This window comes from Euprymna scolopes, chromosome 2, assembly GCF_053919585.1.
Source record: "Euprymna scolopes isolate OS-2025 chromosome 2, ASM5391958v1, whole genome shotgun sequence".
NCBI lineage: Eukaryota > Metazoa > Mollusca > Cephalopoda > Sepiida > Sepiolidae > Euprymna > Euprymna scolopes.
The window spans coordinates 70,855,338-70,870,417 of NC_136483.1; the positions used below are offsets into that span (position 1 = coordinate 70,855,338).

The 15,080-nt window shown below is 31.8% G+C and overlaps 1 protein-coding gene across 1 annotated transcript in view; it reads right to left on the reverse strand.

The window, feature by feature from the left end:
• LOC145292165 (vacuolar protein sorting-associated protein 37B-like) overlaps positions 1–14,535 on the reverse strand; it is a 35,514-nt gene extending 20,979 nt beyond the window's left edge. Inside the window, exon 1 of the mRNA XM_080138353.1 lies at positions 14,396–14,535. The gene's annotated coding sequence lies outside the window, so the exon portion shown is untranslated. The remainder of the gene's footprint in view (positions 1–14,395) is intronic.
• Positions 14,536–15,080: the final 545 nt, after the last annotated feature.

The window sequence follows — 15,080 nt, forward strand, 5'->3', positions numbered from 1 at the left end:
AAAAGAAAATGCATATTTGCATTTCATTATGTAAACTTTTATACATTGGTTTCAAAAATTAAATTCTATAAGTTTTTTTTGTTAACTACCGGTTGGTACAATTTACCGCCCCATCCCTTTATATTTTTTTCTTTTTGTCTTTTTTAGCGGATTATTTTCAATTAATTATCCAAATAAGTGACTAGCTTTAAAACAAAATTTAATAGTAAATTATTTGTTTACAGATAAACTGAATTTTCTAATATGGCCCAAAGTCCAAAAAAAGTCTTGCATGGAAACTTTTTGAAGTTGATGAAGATGATGAGTTGAAAGCCATTTGCAAAGTCTGTCAAATTAAAATATCGCGAGGAATAAAACCATCTAACATGACCACAACCAACATGTTAAAACATTTAACTATGAAGCATCCAAATAAATTGGAGGAGCAAAATAAAAAAGAAAAGGAACAAAAAATTACCAACTAGTCACTCAGAGCAGTTTTATTAGTGAGGGTCGAAATCGCAGTGTCTTTTTTTTTTTTTTGCTTACGTCACCATCTAGGTGTCACCAATTTTTTTAACCCTCCTTAACTTCAAAGAGTAAATACAATATATACAACTAAAAAAATAATTTTTAAAAATGCTGATTCTATTCATGAAAAATTCTTTTAACTAGAAATTAAAACTTATGTAAAGATAGCTGACTGACAGCAACAGGAGCACTGGTTAACTACTGAACCATGTGGAAAGGTGTGGGGGGGAGGGAGGAAAAAAAGGAAATTAAATGATGATAATAAATTATGATAACCGTCTTTGAAAGGCACTAAACTCCTAAAATTTACTTCTTTAAAATTTTAGGCGGCACTCCCCGGCGATTTAAAAGCACTCCCCCCCCCCCCAAAAAAAAAAGATTTAATTTTTAAGTTTGGGAAAGATATTTATTATAACCGAATTCCTGTATGAAGACTGGATCTACTTTATTGGACGTTAATTTGTGAGATAAGTAATTTTTCAATGTTTAATATGTTTTTAAAGTTTCAATTATCAATTAAATTTTTTTTAATTGCGTTTATTTTTCAATTTATTTAAAAAAAAACAGGGTTTTAAATGTATTTTTCAAGGTAACAAGCTTCGAAAGAAGTCTAATAAAAAAAATCACTTAATTTTTAATTTCGACAACCCTGAGAATTTAATTATTAAAAAAATATTGAAATGTGACATTTTTTTATTTAACATTTCTATTAGTTCAATTAATTTTCTTTCAATAATTCATTTCACTCAACAAACTTCACCATTTTTTTTTTTTTTTAATCTTTTTCTGTAATTTTGGTAATTATGTTTGCTCAATCTTATCTAGTATTTCATTTGTTTTTTATAGTGGTATCATTTTTATATGTGTTCCTTTGATATACCCTATTTCAAAATTAGTTTGGCTAAACTTATTATTCACGTTAGAAACAACGTGTAAAAGCAATGAAAAAGTAAGAAAAAATAATAGGTGTTAACTACTCCTTGTGAATTATGGAGGTCTGAAGAACTGCCGTCACAAATACAACTATCAATAGCCAAACAAAAAATCGTTTTTGAAATTCCTTTAATTGTAACTTTTCGCTATACCTACCTTTTGGTATAAAACACAAAAACTTTCGATTAATGGTATTTCTCATATATGGTCGTTAACTTTGGAAAGGTTATTTTGTATCTACGGCGCCATGTCACGTGGTATATTGTTTTTTTTTTCATTACGCACGTTCATTTATAAATTATTAAATTAAATATTTATCTTTTTTATATTTAATTAGTATATATTTTCTTTCTCTTCCGCTATATTTTTTTTATTTAATTCATTAAATCTGTTAATTATGAGGACCAAAATAATGAATCGTGTGTATTTATTCTCTAGTTTTCTTGTTTTTGTTCTGTTATATAAATTCTATTTTATTTGTTTTTGCTCTGAAGGATAAATTCTATTTTCTTGGAGTTTTTTTTTCTGTATTCCAATTAAGTAAAATAAATTTTCTCTAAAATAAATTTTGCTAATTTTTCCGTTTAGTTTACTATATAATAATTTTATTTAAACCAAAACACGACGGTGTAGACATAAAATATCTCTTCCAAAGTTAGGGAACATATTTGGGAACTACCGACCATAAGTATAAAACTACCTGGTATATTTCAAAACAATATTTCCCTATTTCGGAATCGTATAAAAATTAGGAATCGTCCCAACACTAGTAAATAGAATTAGAAACCCTCTTTAAACATAGTCAGACCCAAATAGCAATCAGTCTGGCATATCACATGTTGATTTGGGATAGCCTATTTTGCTTTTAACTAATTTTTCTCATGTTTTTGTCTTTTTCCTAATGTTTCAACTAGAATGAGTAGAAGGCATTTTTCCACATATTTTGATATGACTCCTTGCTTCTCTTCAAATCAAATCATATTGAGAAAATCTTGAATATATAAATAACTAGCATTTCAGCCCAGCATTGCCCGGGTATTTGGAGGTGTATGTTGAGAAAAAAAAAAAAAAAGGCGGTCAATTTTTTTAAGCTTTGACCTCTATTATGGCCCCTTAACATTTATTATTTTGGACTCAAATCAAGTTATTAAGTTAGATCCATGTCCAAGGAACCTATATCTAAAATTTCAAGTGTTTAGACCCAAAATTGTCAGGTGTTTAGTAGAGTTCTCAAAGGTCAAATCGTTGAACTTTGACCCCTTTACAGCCAAATTTCTGGCCGAAAATGGATCACAAATATTTTCCCAAATCTCAGTACCCTGTATATCAAATTTGGAGTCTATAGACTAAAAATTGACAGAGTTATTGCATAGGGAAATGTACACACACACAGAGACATGTTCACTTTTATAGATATATAGATTATTTAAAAACTATACATTTCTGGATAAACTAGGCTTTCAATGGTATGGGTGGGCTATTAATACTCTTCATGACATCTCAACTTGGCAACATAAAAAAAAAAAAAAAAAAAATCAATGCAAGCCTTATTAAGTTACAATTATTTTAATAAATGAGGAATAGGAAAATACATTTAAAGTCAATAGAATTTCACAAAGGGATTAAAACAGCTGAATTGTTTTCTAAGAAACTAAAAAGATCATAGATATAAATTGTGTAAATTGTTTTTCTTTTTAAAGAAATTTTTTGCAAGTTGGATTTCTTATTTCAAAGTAATTTAAAGTAAAACAGTCGACTTGCTTTCTAAATCGAAATGCATCTTAGCAGATTTAATTTATCAGAGTAAGTTTTGTATATAAAGAGGCTTACACAAAAAAGCTGCCCTCCACCCATTTTTTTTTTTATAGCTGAGAGTAAATAAAAAGGTTTGATTGAATGGAATTCAAATTAAAGAAAACTAAATGATATTCAAATTCATGCTTAGCAAATTATTAAAACAGATATATCACAAAAGGATAAAAAAAAAAAATGGTAGTCAGCAGGCAGCCTCGAACCTGTACCGCAAAAAAGGAAAAGAATGTGAAAAGAAAAAAAAAATGATGTCTTTGTTGTTGCGGCTACCGAAAAACTGGAAGTGACATAGGTTTAAATTAAGGCTAGACAATCGAAAAAAGGGGATGACTTTCGAAAATATTGGCGAAAAAAGCGACCTCTCCCTGTAGAAAAGGGCCCAGTTGAGGGTGAAAGAATTAATGTTTTTGGATAATCTTTTTTGGATATTTGTCGTCTGAAGGGTCAAGCTTCAAAATGATACCAATCTCGTGAAAATCTGTCGGCTCTGACGAAAGTTTTAGGCAGACATACATTTAAACAGACAGGTGAGATTTATATTATAGACTAGCGGGGGTACACGGCGTTGCCCGGGTGTTTAGATGTGTGCGTGTTGAGGGGGGGGGGAGTCCAAACAAAAGAATAAGCGAAGTAATAACCCTGTTTAAATATAATTAAATAAAAAGAAAACAATGTTAAAACTTCTTTAAAAAAAAACCGTTGCCCGGGTGTTTGTGTGTTTGGTTTAAAAAAAAAAAAAAACAAAAAAAAAACAGTTTTGGTAAGTAGTTAGGATCAAGCGAACGTGGAAAAGAAAGTATGCAAAAAACCTGACTTGTTACCCGCTCGGCCAGCAAGAAAGAGTAATAAAACTGAATTTATTTAAGTATTAAAAACAGAATTGACACGTGCCCGCAATAAAAGTTAACTCCGCTAATTCTATTCAGCTCCCCATAAAAAGGGGATTGTCCAAATTGAATAGCTGATTGCTTCTGGACGTTCCCCGGCCGGGAACAGTGCCGATTTTATTTGCTTCCCCATTCAGTTTCATACAAAAAAGCTGAACGAACACAAGACAGGCTGAAATAGCAAGAATTTTGTAAAAATTAACGTAAATAAATCTAGATGCAACGCGCATTCGCAAATTGTACATATTAAATGTTACTAAAGGCAAGATAAGTTACTTTTCTACCTATCTGAATAAGTTTGTGTTTTAACTTATTTTCAAGCATTAAAATAAAACTATGACCAAATGTGCAAAAATGTAATGTTCAACCGAACTGTATATTTTTTTCTACTAGTATTTTATTTAATTTTCGATTTTTGGGTGATTACCAAGGCTCCTCATGCAAGGCTTATAGGTGGGTATTTTTTTTTGTTCCAACTTAACAGAGTAAACAAGTTTATTTCAAACAAAACTATGCTTTAAAATAAGTTTTTTTTTGTTTTTTTTTTTACTTTGGAATCACCACTTATCAAGGCCCGAAGGCCACTCAAGGATAAGTGTTAATGAATGTAAGGTGATAGTGTACATATCACTAAGTGTCAATTGGATAGAATTTGATTATTTATGGGGATGGCTCAACAGGAACTTGTTTACATTGGATTTGAAGGCTACTATGTTGTAGGGAAGCAGGCCTGCGGATCAGTGTCCCAAAAGCAGCAGTTCTGGGAAAGAAGCTTTGTTCATGGAATCTACATTTAGATTTAGGCACAGATAGAACGGGAGTTAATTACTCCTTTGTTGGGGGGGCCAACAAACAAACACGTCAGAAATAAATGTTACTAAAGGCAAGATAATTATTCCTGACAAACCACCCCCTTAAGTAGACACTTTAAATATCCACACTAACGTACTGTACTAACAATAACCCTTATCCCTGAGTGACTTCCGGGCCTTGATAAGTGGTAACCACCTTGTAAAAAAAAAAAAAAAAAAAAAAAAAAAAAAAAAAAAGATAGAGTGGAGGAAATCACATAGTGGTTGTAACTAGTTGAGTGTTTTTTTTTTTGTGAAAGTTTGGCAAAAGGGGGATCATAAATTGGAGCTCAGTTGAGCACTTGCCATGAAAATAGTGATAGAGCAGAAAGAGGTTCACAACATCTCTTCTATGGGAAAGGGGGTTGCAGGGAAGAGAAAAGAGCATCACCTACAAGGTTTTGAAGTCAGTTTTAAACAAGGCAGGATAGGGCGCACCGAGCAGCTCCTGCCCAGATGTGGCAACAGTACTCCATTTTAAGGAGTACCTGGCTCTTATACAAATAGAGGATTGCATTGGCAGGCAGATACCTAGTGGAGTGGTAGAGTGATCTATTTTTCCAGCGATCTTGGCGTTCCATTTCAGATCAGGAGTGAAGGTCAGTTCTAGAAGATTGTCAAGACATGGCGCTTCCAAGATGAAAGCCATTTATTTAAATTGGAGCATAATGCAGATTAGAATGGTGATGAAAGGAGAGGAGCTTTGTTTTCAATGCATTAAAATTAACCAACCAACTTTTTCCCCCCATTGCACCACGTTCTCAAGATCAGAAAAGAGAGAATCAGAAAGATTTTGGTCATTGTTGGCCTTTGAAGTGTTGCCATAGATTGTGATGTCGTCTGCATAAATGTTTATGATTGATCTAAGAATGTGATTTGGGAGATCATTGATGAAGATCAGGAAGACAGTTGGGCCCAGGATGGAACCCTGACAGACGCCAGTATTAATACAAGGAGTTTCTGATTTCTGCCCATCAGCCACTACTCTTATAAGCCTATCAGAGAGAAAGGATTTAATAATTGAGAGGACATTCTCAGCTATTCTATACCTGGCGATCTTTTATGCCACACTATCAAAAGCCTTTAATATGTCAAGAGCTATTGCTCTAGAGAAAGCCTCCATTGAGAGATTTATTAATCCTGTGTGTTATAACAGTTAGTACATCAGCTGTAGATCTCCCAGAATGGAAACCATACTGTATGTCACTAAGCAGGTTATTTTTGCTGAGGTGCTTAATTATGTTTATTATAGATTCCAGCAACTTACTGATGATGCACAGAAGACTTTGTACTGAGAAAGAGATGACCGATTTCTAGAATTTTTAAATACTTATGAAGTTTTCCAAAATGTTGGGAAACATTTCTTTAAGACAACATTTAAACAGCTTTATAAGTATGGGAGCTAGTTCTGGTTGAAGCTTTTTAAGCACTATGACTGGAATGCCATCAGGGCCAGTTGCTTTACTAGAATCAAGGTTTTTAATAAGCTTGATACCATCATGTACAGCTATTTGTGTTACAGGAAAAAGGACTGTCCCCTTTCCATGTAAATAGGAACATTAGATAAATGAAAATGAGATTAGGATAAGCTGAAACTCGAACCTTGTAAGCAAGGTTAAGAAATATAATATTAGAAATCGGAATGTTAAAAAGGTCTATTGTTAAATTCTATTATAAAATAGATATTGTTTAAAAAAGAATTGATTGTTCATTCTTTTACAAGACTGAATATTAAAAATGTCAGCTAAAAAGAATGAACAATACAAATTAAAAATACATTGTTAAAAAAATAGGTTAGTTGAGAATTCTTTGTTGTTAAAAGTGTGTTTGGAAAAAAATGTGCATAGTCACGTGAATTCGACTGGTCCAATGAATAAAGAATCATCATCTTTGTGTCTTTGTAAAACTGTTGTTATGTGTCGTCATTCCACAAATCGAAGGTAATGTGTTAAACATCTTATAACGAACTTTGTGTAACCCTTCCAAGAATAGGTATCTCTCCTCCTCCTTCTCCTCTCTCTATGTGTTATAAGAAATATAAGAACTGTGCATCTATCACCCTCAGTATATATATATGTCTCAAGCATCTCAGAACACAACTGTATATGTATAAATGTCTCTCTGCCTTTCCCCTTCATCATAGTTATATATGTTCCCGTCTTTCTTCAATATGAATCCTCGCAACACAACATTTTTATGTTACATAGTGTGTTTTCAGTCACAGCAGGAAAACAAAGAGGTAGGCGACCCTGAACACAGAGGGTAGAATTTGCTGCAAAGTTCTTAGCAAAAAGTTTTGCTTTGTTAAGTGCTGATGAGATTACCTCAGGTTCATTGATAATGGTAGGGATAGAGGATACGCTTCTGTTCAGAATTCTGTTATTCACCAAAACTGATAGGAGTCAAGCTACTGTTCAGCTACTTTAAACTTTACATACAAAGCATATGAATCTCTTGCATTCTTTTACAATGGTTTCCGGCAGTTCTAAAGGTGGCTTTAATTTCATATCTATTATGCTGGAAGCAAATGGAAATAGTGATCTCTACGTACAATGACTTTTGCTAGAATTGTAACGTGATCGACTTGAGGGAGCAATTTGCTCCCCATTGGGGAGGTTGAGACCCTCCCCCCCCCCCCCGGGAACCTGCGAAAGACCGGGTAAATATGCTAAAATTGACGACAGTGGATATCAAAAAGACTTGAATTAGAAGATATAGATATATATTTTGCTTTATTGTTAAAGCCAGAAATATATTTGTTATTTGAAAAATAGACGACAGGAAATGTTAGAATAATGACGATGACATTCATCTGGCCTGAGGAGCACCGGGCCAAGTGTTCTGAGTTTTAGGCAAGGAAAATTAACAGGCGTTGACCCTCTGAGGTCATGGGAACAGATATCATTTTTGGTCCCAGATTACAAAACTGGTAATATTGGTGCAGTGCACACACGCAATTTAGATTAGAAAGCCCCAGATACGTACTGTGATCTGATTAGCCGAGTGGATTTTCCACCCCGACCCGACCCAGAATATATAAGGCCAATGCCGCTCAAAATTAACCAGATTTGCATGGAATTTCAAGATAATAACCAGCTCTCAACGCCTGACCCCCCTTCTCCATTCCGCCATCTACGAAGAAGAGATTTAAGACTTTAAAAATGTGCTAAAAACTGACTTGAAAATTGTGCTAAGAACTGAAGTGTACATATCTGTAAAAAGTTTGTAATTTTTGTGAAATTAATTTTTAGTAGAATAGAACTCAATTGTCTGCTTTTCTTTCTGGTGAATGCAGCTTTCGTTTTCCCGCTTCCAGGATTTAATGTGATAGCCTCTCAGAGAACTAGACATAACAAGCAAAAGTCCAAAGATGGTCAGGGGTCAGTTGTTTGACCTCACCACGAGAGGCGTGTCACAGAATTTCTTGGAGGGTATGAAGCAATCTATAACGAACTATTCAGTCAGGTCTGATACTATAGAGGACACATTCTTTTTGATCATGGAGAGATATATCTGATATGAATGTTTGGAAATTATCCCAATCAGTCATAGAGTATATAAATATGTATGGATAAAAAAATCAATACGAAAAAGATATGTTTATATCTTTTATATTTATTTCTTATTTGTTTCAAAAAAAAAAAAAAAAAAAAAAAAAAAAAAAAAAAAAAAAAAAACTTTCAAAAGCATATAATTTTTGGCTGATCTTTAGTGTGAATGATGGAAAGAAGAGTGCAGGGCTAGCAGCAGAAGGTGAACATGTATAACCAATAAGGTTAAGGTCTATCTGAATACGACAACTCCAATATTTTTGACTTGAAATGATCAGCAACTTGCGTGGCTTTCATCCAAAATAAAGTCTTTCATAAAATGTTGAATTGGACACTCATGCATGTACACACTTGCATGTGTAAATATACATGCATGTTCACCTGCACATTACCATACATACAGAATATGCACACACACGTTTATAGACGTACGTACACATACACATGGAGAATGATGAACAGATATAGACAGATAAGTGGAAACTTCTGACCAAAAGCTGATGCTTCCTATTGGAATCAAACTTATTATGGTTCTAGGTATGAGATGGGGTGAAAGGATAACATCCTTGTTTGTCTGAATTTTATGTATGCCCACCCGCTCACCAATATGCACACATTTATTTTTTTTTAACCGCTTGCTGTAGATTCTAATATCTATCATTAATTGATATATTTACCTGTTTAAAAAAGTAAACATAAAACATTCTTTATTTTCATTTTATTTACTTAATTTATTTCAACTTTTGTTCGAACATAGTATAATATCAGTGAAAACATCTTAGATTTTGGGCTATTTTGATAAATAATGTTTCTCTGTCCGTCTGTTTGTTCATACGTCTTTCCCTTCCTCTCCTACGCACACTCGTATATACACATATATACCTATAAATACCTTGACACATACATACATCCATAAAATGACAGAGATAAGGGAAAGGCGTCGTTTTTGAATTGTAAGCTCAATTTGTCCGTTAGAGAAATCAGAAATTAATAATTTAATTGCTGGAAATAAAACTCAAAGTTAGACATGTAAATTGCAATGCTTAAATAAAGAGTAATAACAATAATAAACTTTATCCCGTATATCTTCAAAGATGGGTACTATAGTGTATAGGGTTTGTGAGGAGAGAATGGGTAATGCACCTATCTGTGCATTTGTGTACATGCATATGCATACTCAGAAAATGGAATTAGATATATGTTGAAAATTAAAATATGTGGAAATGTCAGAAATTTGACAATTACATCATGCCTCCCATTGTATTGTTTTGGACCAATCGTATTAGCTGATTTTATTCTCTGCAAAGCATCGTGCTTTCATGGGCTTTTTGTATATTATGTGTTTGCTTTTCAGTTTCAGCAAAGAATTTGAACTAGACGGATGGGTGGAATCCGTTCCAGTCAAACCAAGCAGCTGAATCGAACAAGGACGTTGAAATTCATCCCCCGCAGGAAGCATGGAACCTCCAACTTTGACGGTTTATCTTATGCCTCAATAATCAGGCACATTACCATAAATCTGCTAGAGACTTGAAATAATTTATTCCATGCCTAAATATAGGCATATCTTCATTAAGTCCGTTGAGAGACTTTTATTGGTATGAATTACCGCCCTAACATTTTCATGGACTCCTGCACTATGCTGTCAGTGCGAATATTGGATCTTTTACATCAGAAGGCATCTTATCTACCCCTTCCATGGTAAAAAAAACCCCTCTTATCTCGGAAGACAAAATGAACCTGTTTCCAGTTCTTAAGAGGTTGTTAACAGAGGCAAAAGATGGGCATTCCTTTTTTGCAACCGAAGATCAATAAAATTTTTATTGAATTTTAAAGGTAGGTCTTTGTCATAATGGTCTTGTTTTGTTCAAGGAGCAAAAAACGGTTAGAAAGATTTCTTACAGAAACTGAAAAAACATTGCGAAAACAAAAGAGACTCCTCATATTAGAAACTAAGCACTCCCTACAAATTTTTAAATATTTATTATTTTTTTCTTTTGCAATTTTTTTGATAAGCTAGTAGATTAGTGTCCAATCGATAATCGAGACTTTTGTATCATAAAAACACAGGTGCACAACTTAATAGAAAATAATTACAATAAGATATTTTAAATTTAACAAGTTCTTTAAATAGTTTAGAATGTAAAATTACTTTCAGTATTTATGTGGAATATGGACTGCGCTATTTAGATAGAATTTTCTCGTTAAATTTAATTTTTACAGATTTTTTTTTTTTTTGGAAGTGAACCTTGTGCGACAGTGCCCACCCCCTAAAAATGTGTTTTTCACCTTTTTAAAACTTTTTTCCGACGATTATCATAAATTACAGACTTAAGTATCATATTAACAGAAAAAACTTGAAAAAAATAAAATAAATAATGACTTAAGGGTGTTCACTTTCTCGTTATACTGTTCTACTCCATTGGTACCAGACTTACTTGTCCATTTCTTTACCAACGTGTCACGCAATTAGAATTTTATAACGAGGGCAAATGTCGATATCGGAATGCCCCGGCCAAATCATCGCTAAAAAAACTTGTCTGTGTCCACCAAACTTAAATATCGAATTGGAAACTCGAAACAAATAAAGAAATTAAAAAAAAAAAATCCAATTTCTTCTTGGTCAATTCGACAGTTTAAAGCTTTTCAAGAGTCACAAATTAACAAATGATCAAAATTACTTTTACAAAAAATAAATGAAATAGGTAAAGCCTTTAAAGTGTCCAATAAAAAGTCATGGCTTTAAAATTCTTAGCAAATTCTCATTTGATTAAAAGATTGAAAGTTTTGGGAGTTTTTTTATTCCTTGGCTTTAGGCCAAGATCACATCATTCTTGTTTACTACTTATTTGTTGTGTTATTTCATTTTCAAATTTTTTTTTAAATAAATAAAAGAATTAATAATTTTATTTCATTTTAGTAAGATGATGAAATAGTAATTCGTTCTTACTAAAATAATAACAGGGGAAATACAGCTAAATGTTTACTTTAACTACAACAGAACACGACCAATAAAATCTGATTTTTTATAGGTTTTTGGGGTCGCTGACAACGAATCCGATATTCAAACCCATCGCAAATTTACCGTTTGCAACGGTACTAACCCCTGAACCCTCGCACTATTTTGTGCCATCTCACCGCCTTCATTTACGCTATTCTTACATGATGCATGCATGCGCGTAGTAAAGTGACTTGTCACATCGCGGAGTGATTTTTAGTAGACATTTGAAATGACAAGGAAGTTTTCAAAAACAAAAAAATGTAGTTCATTTTTTTTGTTACATAATTTAAGATTTACCTTTTATAAAACAAATAGATTTTTAATAACGAACTACACAGAGGATAAAATTAATTTTTATCTGTTCTGTTGATACATGTATCTAAACATGATATCGCTTACAGGCCTCCATACTTTTTTGAAAAAAAGCACAAGTTTTGATTATCACCTCTGTTATTTTAAATAATCAAAGCCACACAAATTTTTTTAGTCGGTTTTGCTTTTGTAATTTCTCTTATCTTAGTAGTCATATTCTATCAGAAATATTTTTATTATTGGAAACTTGTTATATAAAAAAAATCTGTTTAAACTTTATATCACGTAATATTTGAATTTAATATCATTTAAAGCTTTTTAAAAATAATTATTTTTTAGAATTGTTTTTTTTTTTTGTTGTAATTCAAATAATGATATTACCAAGAATAATAAAAAAAAAAAAGGGATTTGTATTACTGTACACATAGATTCGAAAAAGTTGTCAAAAAACAAATATATAACAAATAAATGTTATCAAAGGCAAGATAAGTTACTTTTCTACCAAACTGAATATAATTCACTTGTTTTTATTCAATTTAACATGTTTATTCAGCTCGAAAAACATGCAGTGTTTACCGATGTATTGGAAAATTCAAAATGGCGGCCGACTCTCTTAAACACGGTAAGTTCGGGAAAAGGTATTATAAATAATAAACTAGACAAAATACTGTTAGAAATTCGCTCACTATATATTACCGTGACATAGGTTGACATATATTCGGTGTTTTTTTAATAGTATTTTGTCTAGTTTATTATTTATAACACCTTTTCCCGAACTTACCGTGTTTAAGAGAGAGTCGGCCGCCATTTTGAATTGTCCAATACATCGGTAAACATTGCATGTTTTTCGAGCTGAATAAATATGTTACATTGAATAAAAACAAAAAATATATCCAGTTTGGTAGAAAAGTAACTTATCTTGCCTTTGATAACATTTATTTGTTATATATTTGTTTTTTGACAACTTTTTCGAATCTATGTGTACAGTAATACAAACCCGAACGTTGTTATAAAGCGTTGATAATGTAAACACGATTTTTGTCTCGCATTTTCATTATTTTTGTATGCTGTAAAAAAAAAAACAAAAAAAAAACAAAAAAACTAGTTTCTTTGAAATGGTAGAAAAGTTAGGATGATAATATTAAATTAAATTACAGTTACATCGTGTTACATTACCATATTTTTTAAAAACCGTGAAAGTTTGCTGTGCGTAAAAAAAAAATAAAAAAATATTTAAATAATTTAATCTTTTCAATTAAATATTTTTTATTTTATGTTTTAAAACTTTAATAATTCGTAATATCGTGATTTGACGGTGTAAATATTGATGTGACTCTTCTAGGGTTGTCGAACTTACTTTGGGGTTTGCCGGGCCCGTTTTGTTTTCCTTCTCATATTAAATTCTGCCCCTAAAGTTCTATAATTGAATACCCCCTAAAAAAAAGGAACGAAAAACAAAAATATTTTTGTAAACCGCTCGTGAAAGCTTACTATTTTTACTAGGTGAAAACTATTATTTTTTTAAAAATTTTATTTAAAGTATATCATCTAATTACTAATGAGATGAAAACTATTTTTGGTACTAGTGCAAGTGCAAGTCACAAGTGCAGTAGTGCACTTATTGATCCGTGCTGAAATAACGTTATTATTTAAAAAGTCATTCTTAACATGGGAGGGGAGGGTGTTTTGTACCTATTCTGTACTTTAACCTTACAATTGAATAATAAAACATCATAAAACTTTAATTAAACTTGGAAATACGATTTTTAAAATCGCGCAAATCAAGCGCATTCGCCGCATTAGCACCAAAAACAAAGTTCGTTTTATTTTGTTTTCGAGTTTTTGATTCGATCTTCAAGTTTGATGGACGCGGACGATTTCTTTTAGTGGTGATTTTTGGCCAAGGTATTCCGATATCTACATTTACCTTATTAAGTCTGTAAGCTATGATAATTGTCGGGGGGGGGGGGAATGAAAACACGCATTTTTAGGTATGGGCAGCGCCCGTTTTTTTTTGTTTTTTTTTTCATATTAAATTGTTAGGTTAAAGTACAAAATATTTACGAAACGCCTTCCTTTGAGTTTCTACAAATTTTTTTATTTCAGCATTGACAGATTCAGTATAAGTACCTTTCTTTTTAAAAGGTACTAAAGAAAATAAACAAAAAGTAACTCAATGTACCAATAAAATGTGGTCATTCCAGTCTCCAAGCTGGCATTTTCTCACGTACTTTGTGCCGTAAAAAACGATTATGTTTCGACTAAAAAAAAAAAAATGCAAGGAGAACATGTGTTTAAAAGATAATTTTTAAGTTAAAATGAAATAAAACTAAATCATAAAATCGTCCGGTTGGAAACGGAAGGGTTTATATAAAATTACCCTAAAATGACTGCGTAATTGTTTGTTTATATAAGTTTTTGGTTCTCTCCAAATAAAAAATTCACTTAAGAACTGTAATTACTTATTTTAAATACATATTTTTTATTACTTAAGTAATTCGATTAAAAAAAGATTTAATAAAGTACCATATAACCTACCTTGCGTTTAAATAAATACTCAATTTAAAGAGAATGCATTTTTCGAAGTCAGAATCCGGAAGTGAATCTCCGGAAGTTAATTTTCAACTGCATAAGCTTTGTACGTATTCTCACGAAAGTTGCAGCGATGACGTAAACTCCAAATAATTGATTACGCCCTTCCTTCCAAGGTTGCCAAATTGGCCTTTTAAAGCCAAATACGCGAAATTTGGCCTTTTTTAAAAAACCAGTTTGGCCTTCAAAAAATTGTATTTGGCCTTTTTATAAATTTGGCTTCAAATCTGTTTTTTTTTTTTTCTGATTACTTTTTACCAAAATATTTATTTGATAGTAATTATTAAAAAAAAGTTATAATTAATTTTTTTAAGCAGTTTAGAATTGAAATATGATGTAAACTTTTTTTTTGTATTTTGGCTTTTTCTTTACTATTTTACAAATATATTTATTTGCAAACAATAGTGAAAATGTTACAAATAAATATTCTTGAATCAGCTTGGGCTTCAAAAATGTTATCGCCTTGTTTTAAATTGTAACTTTTGTTTCAACAACTGTTGAAACAAAAGTTACAATTTAAAACAAGGCGATAACATAACATAAAATTATATTTGGTAGTTACTGTTAAAGAACAGATTAAGTATTTTTAAGTTACTGAAAGGAACAGTGCACTAAATGTGATACTTGTATA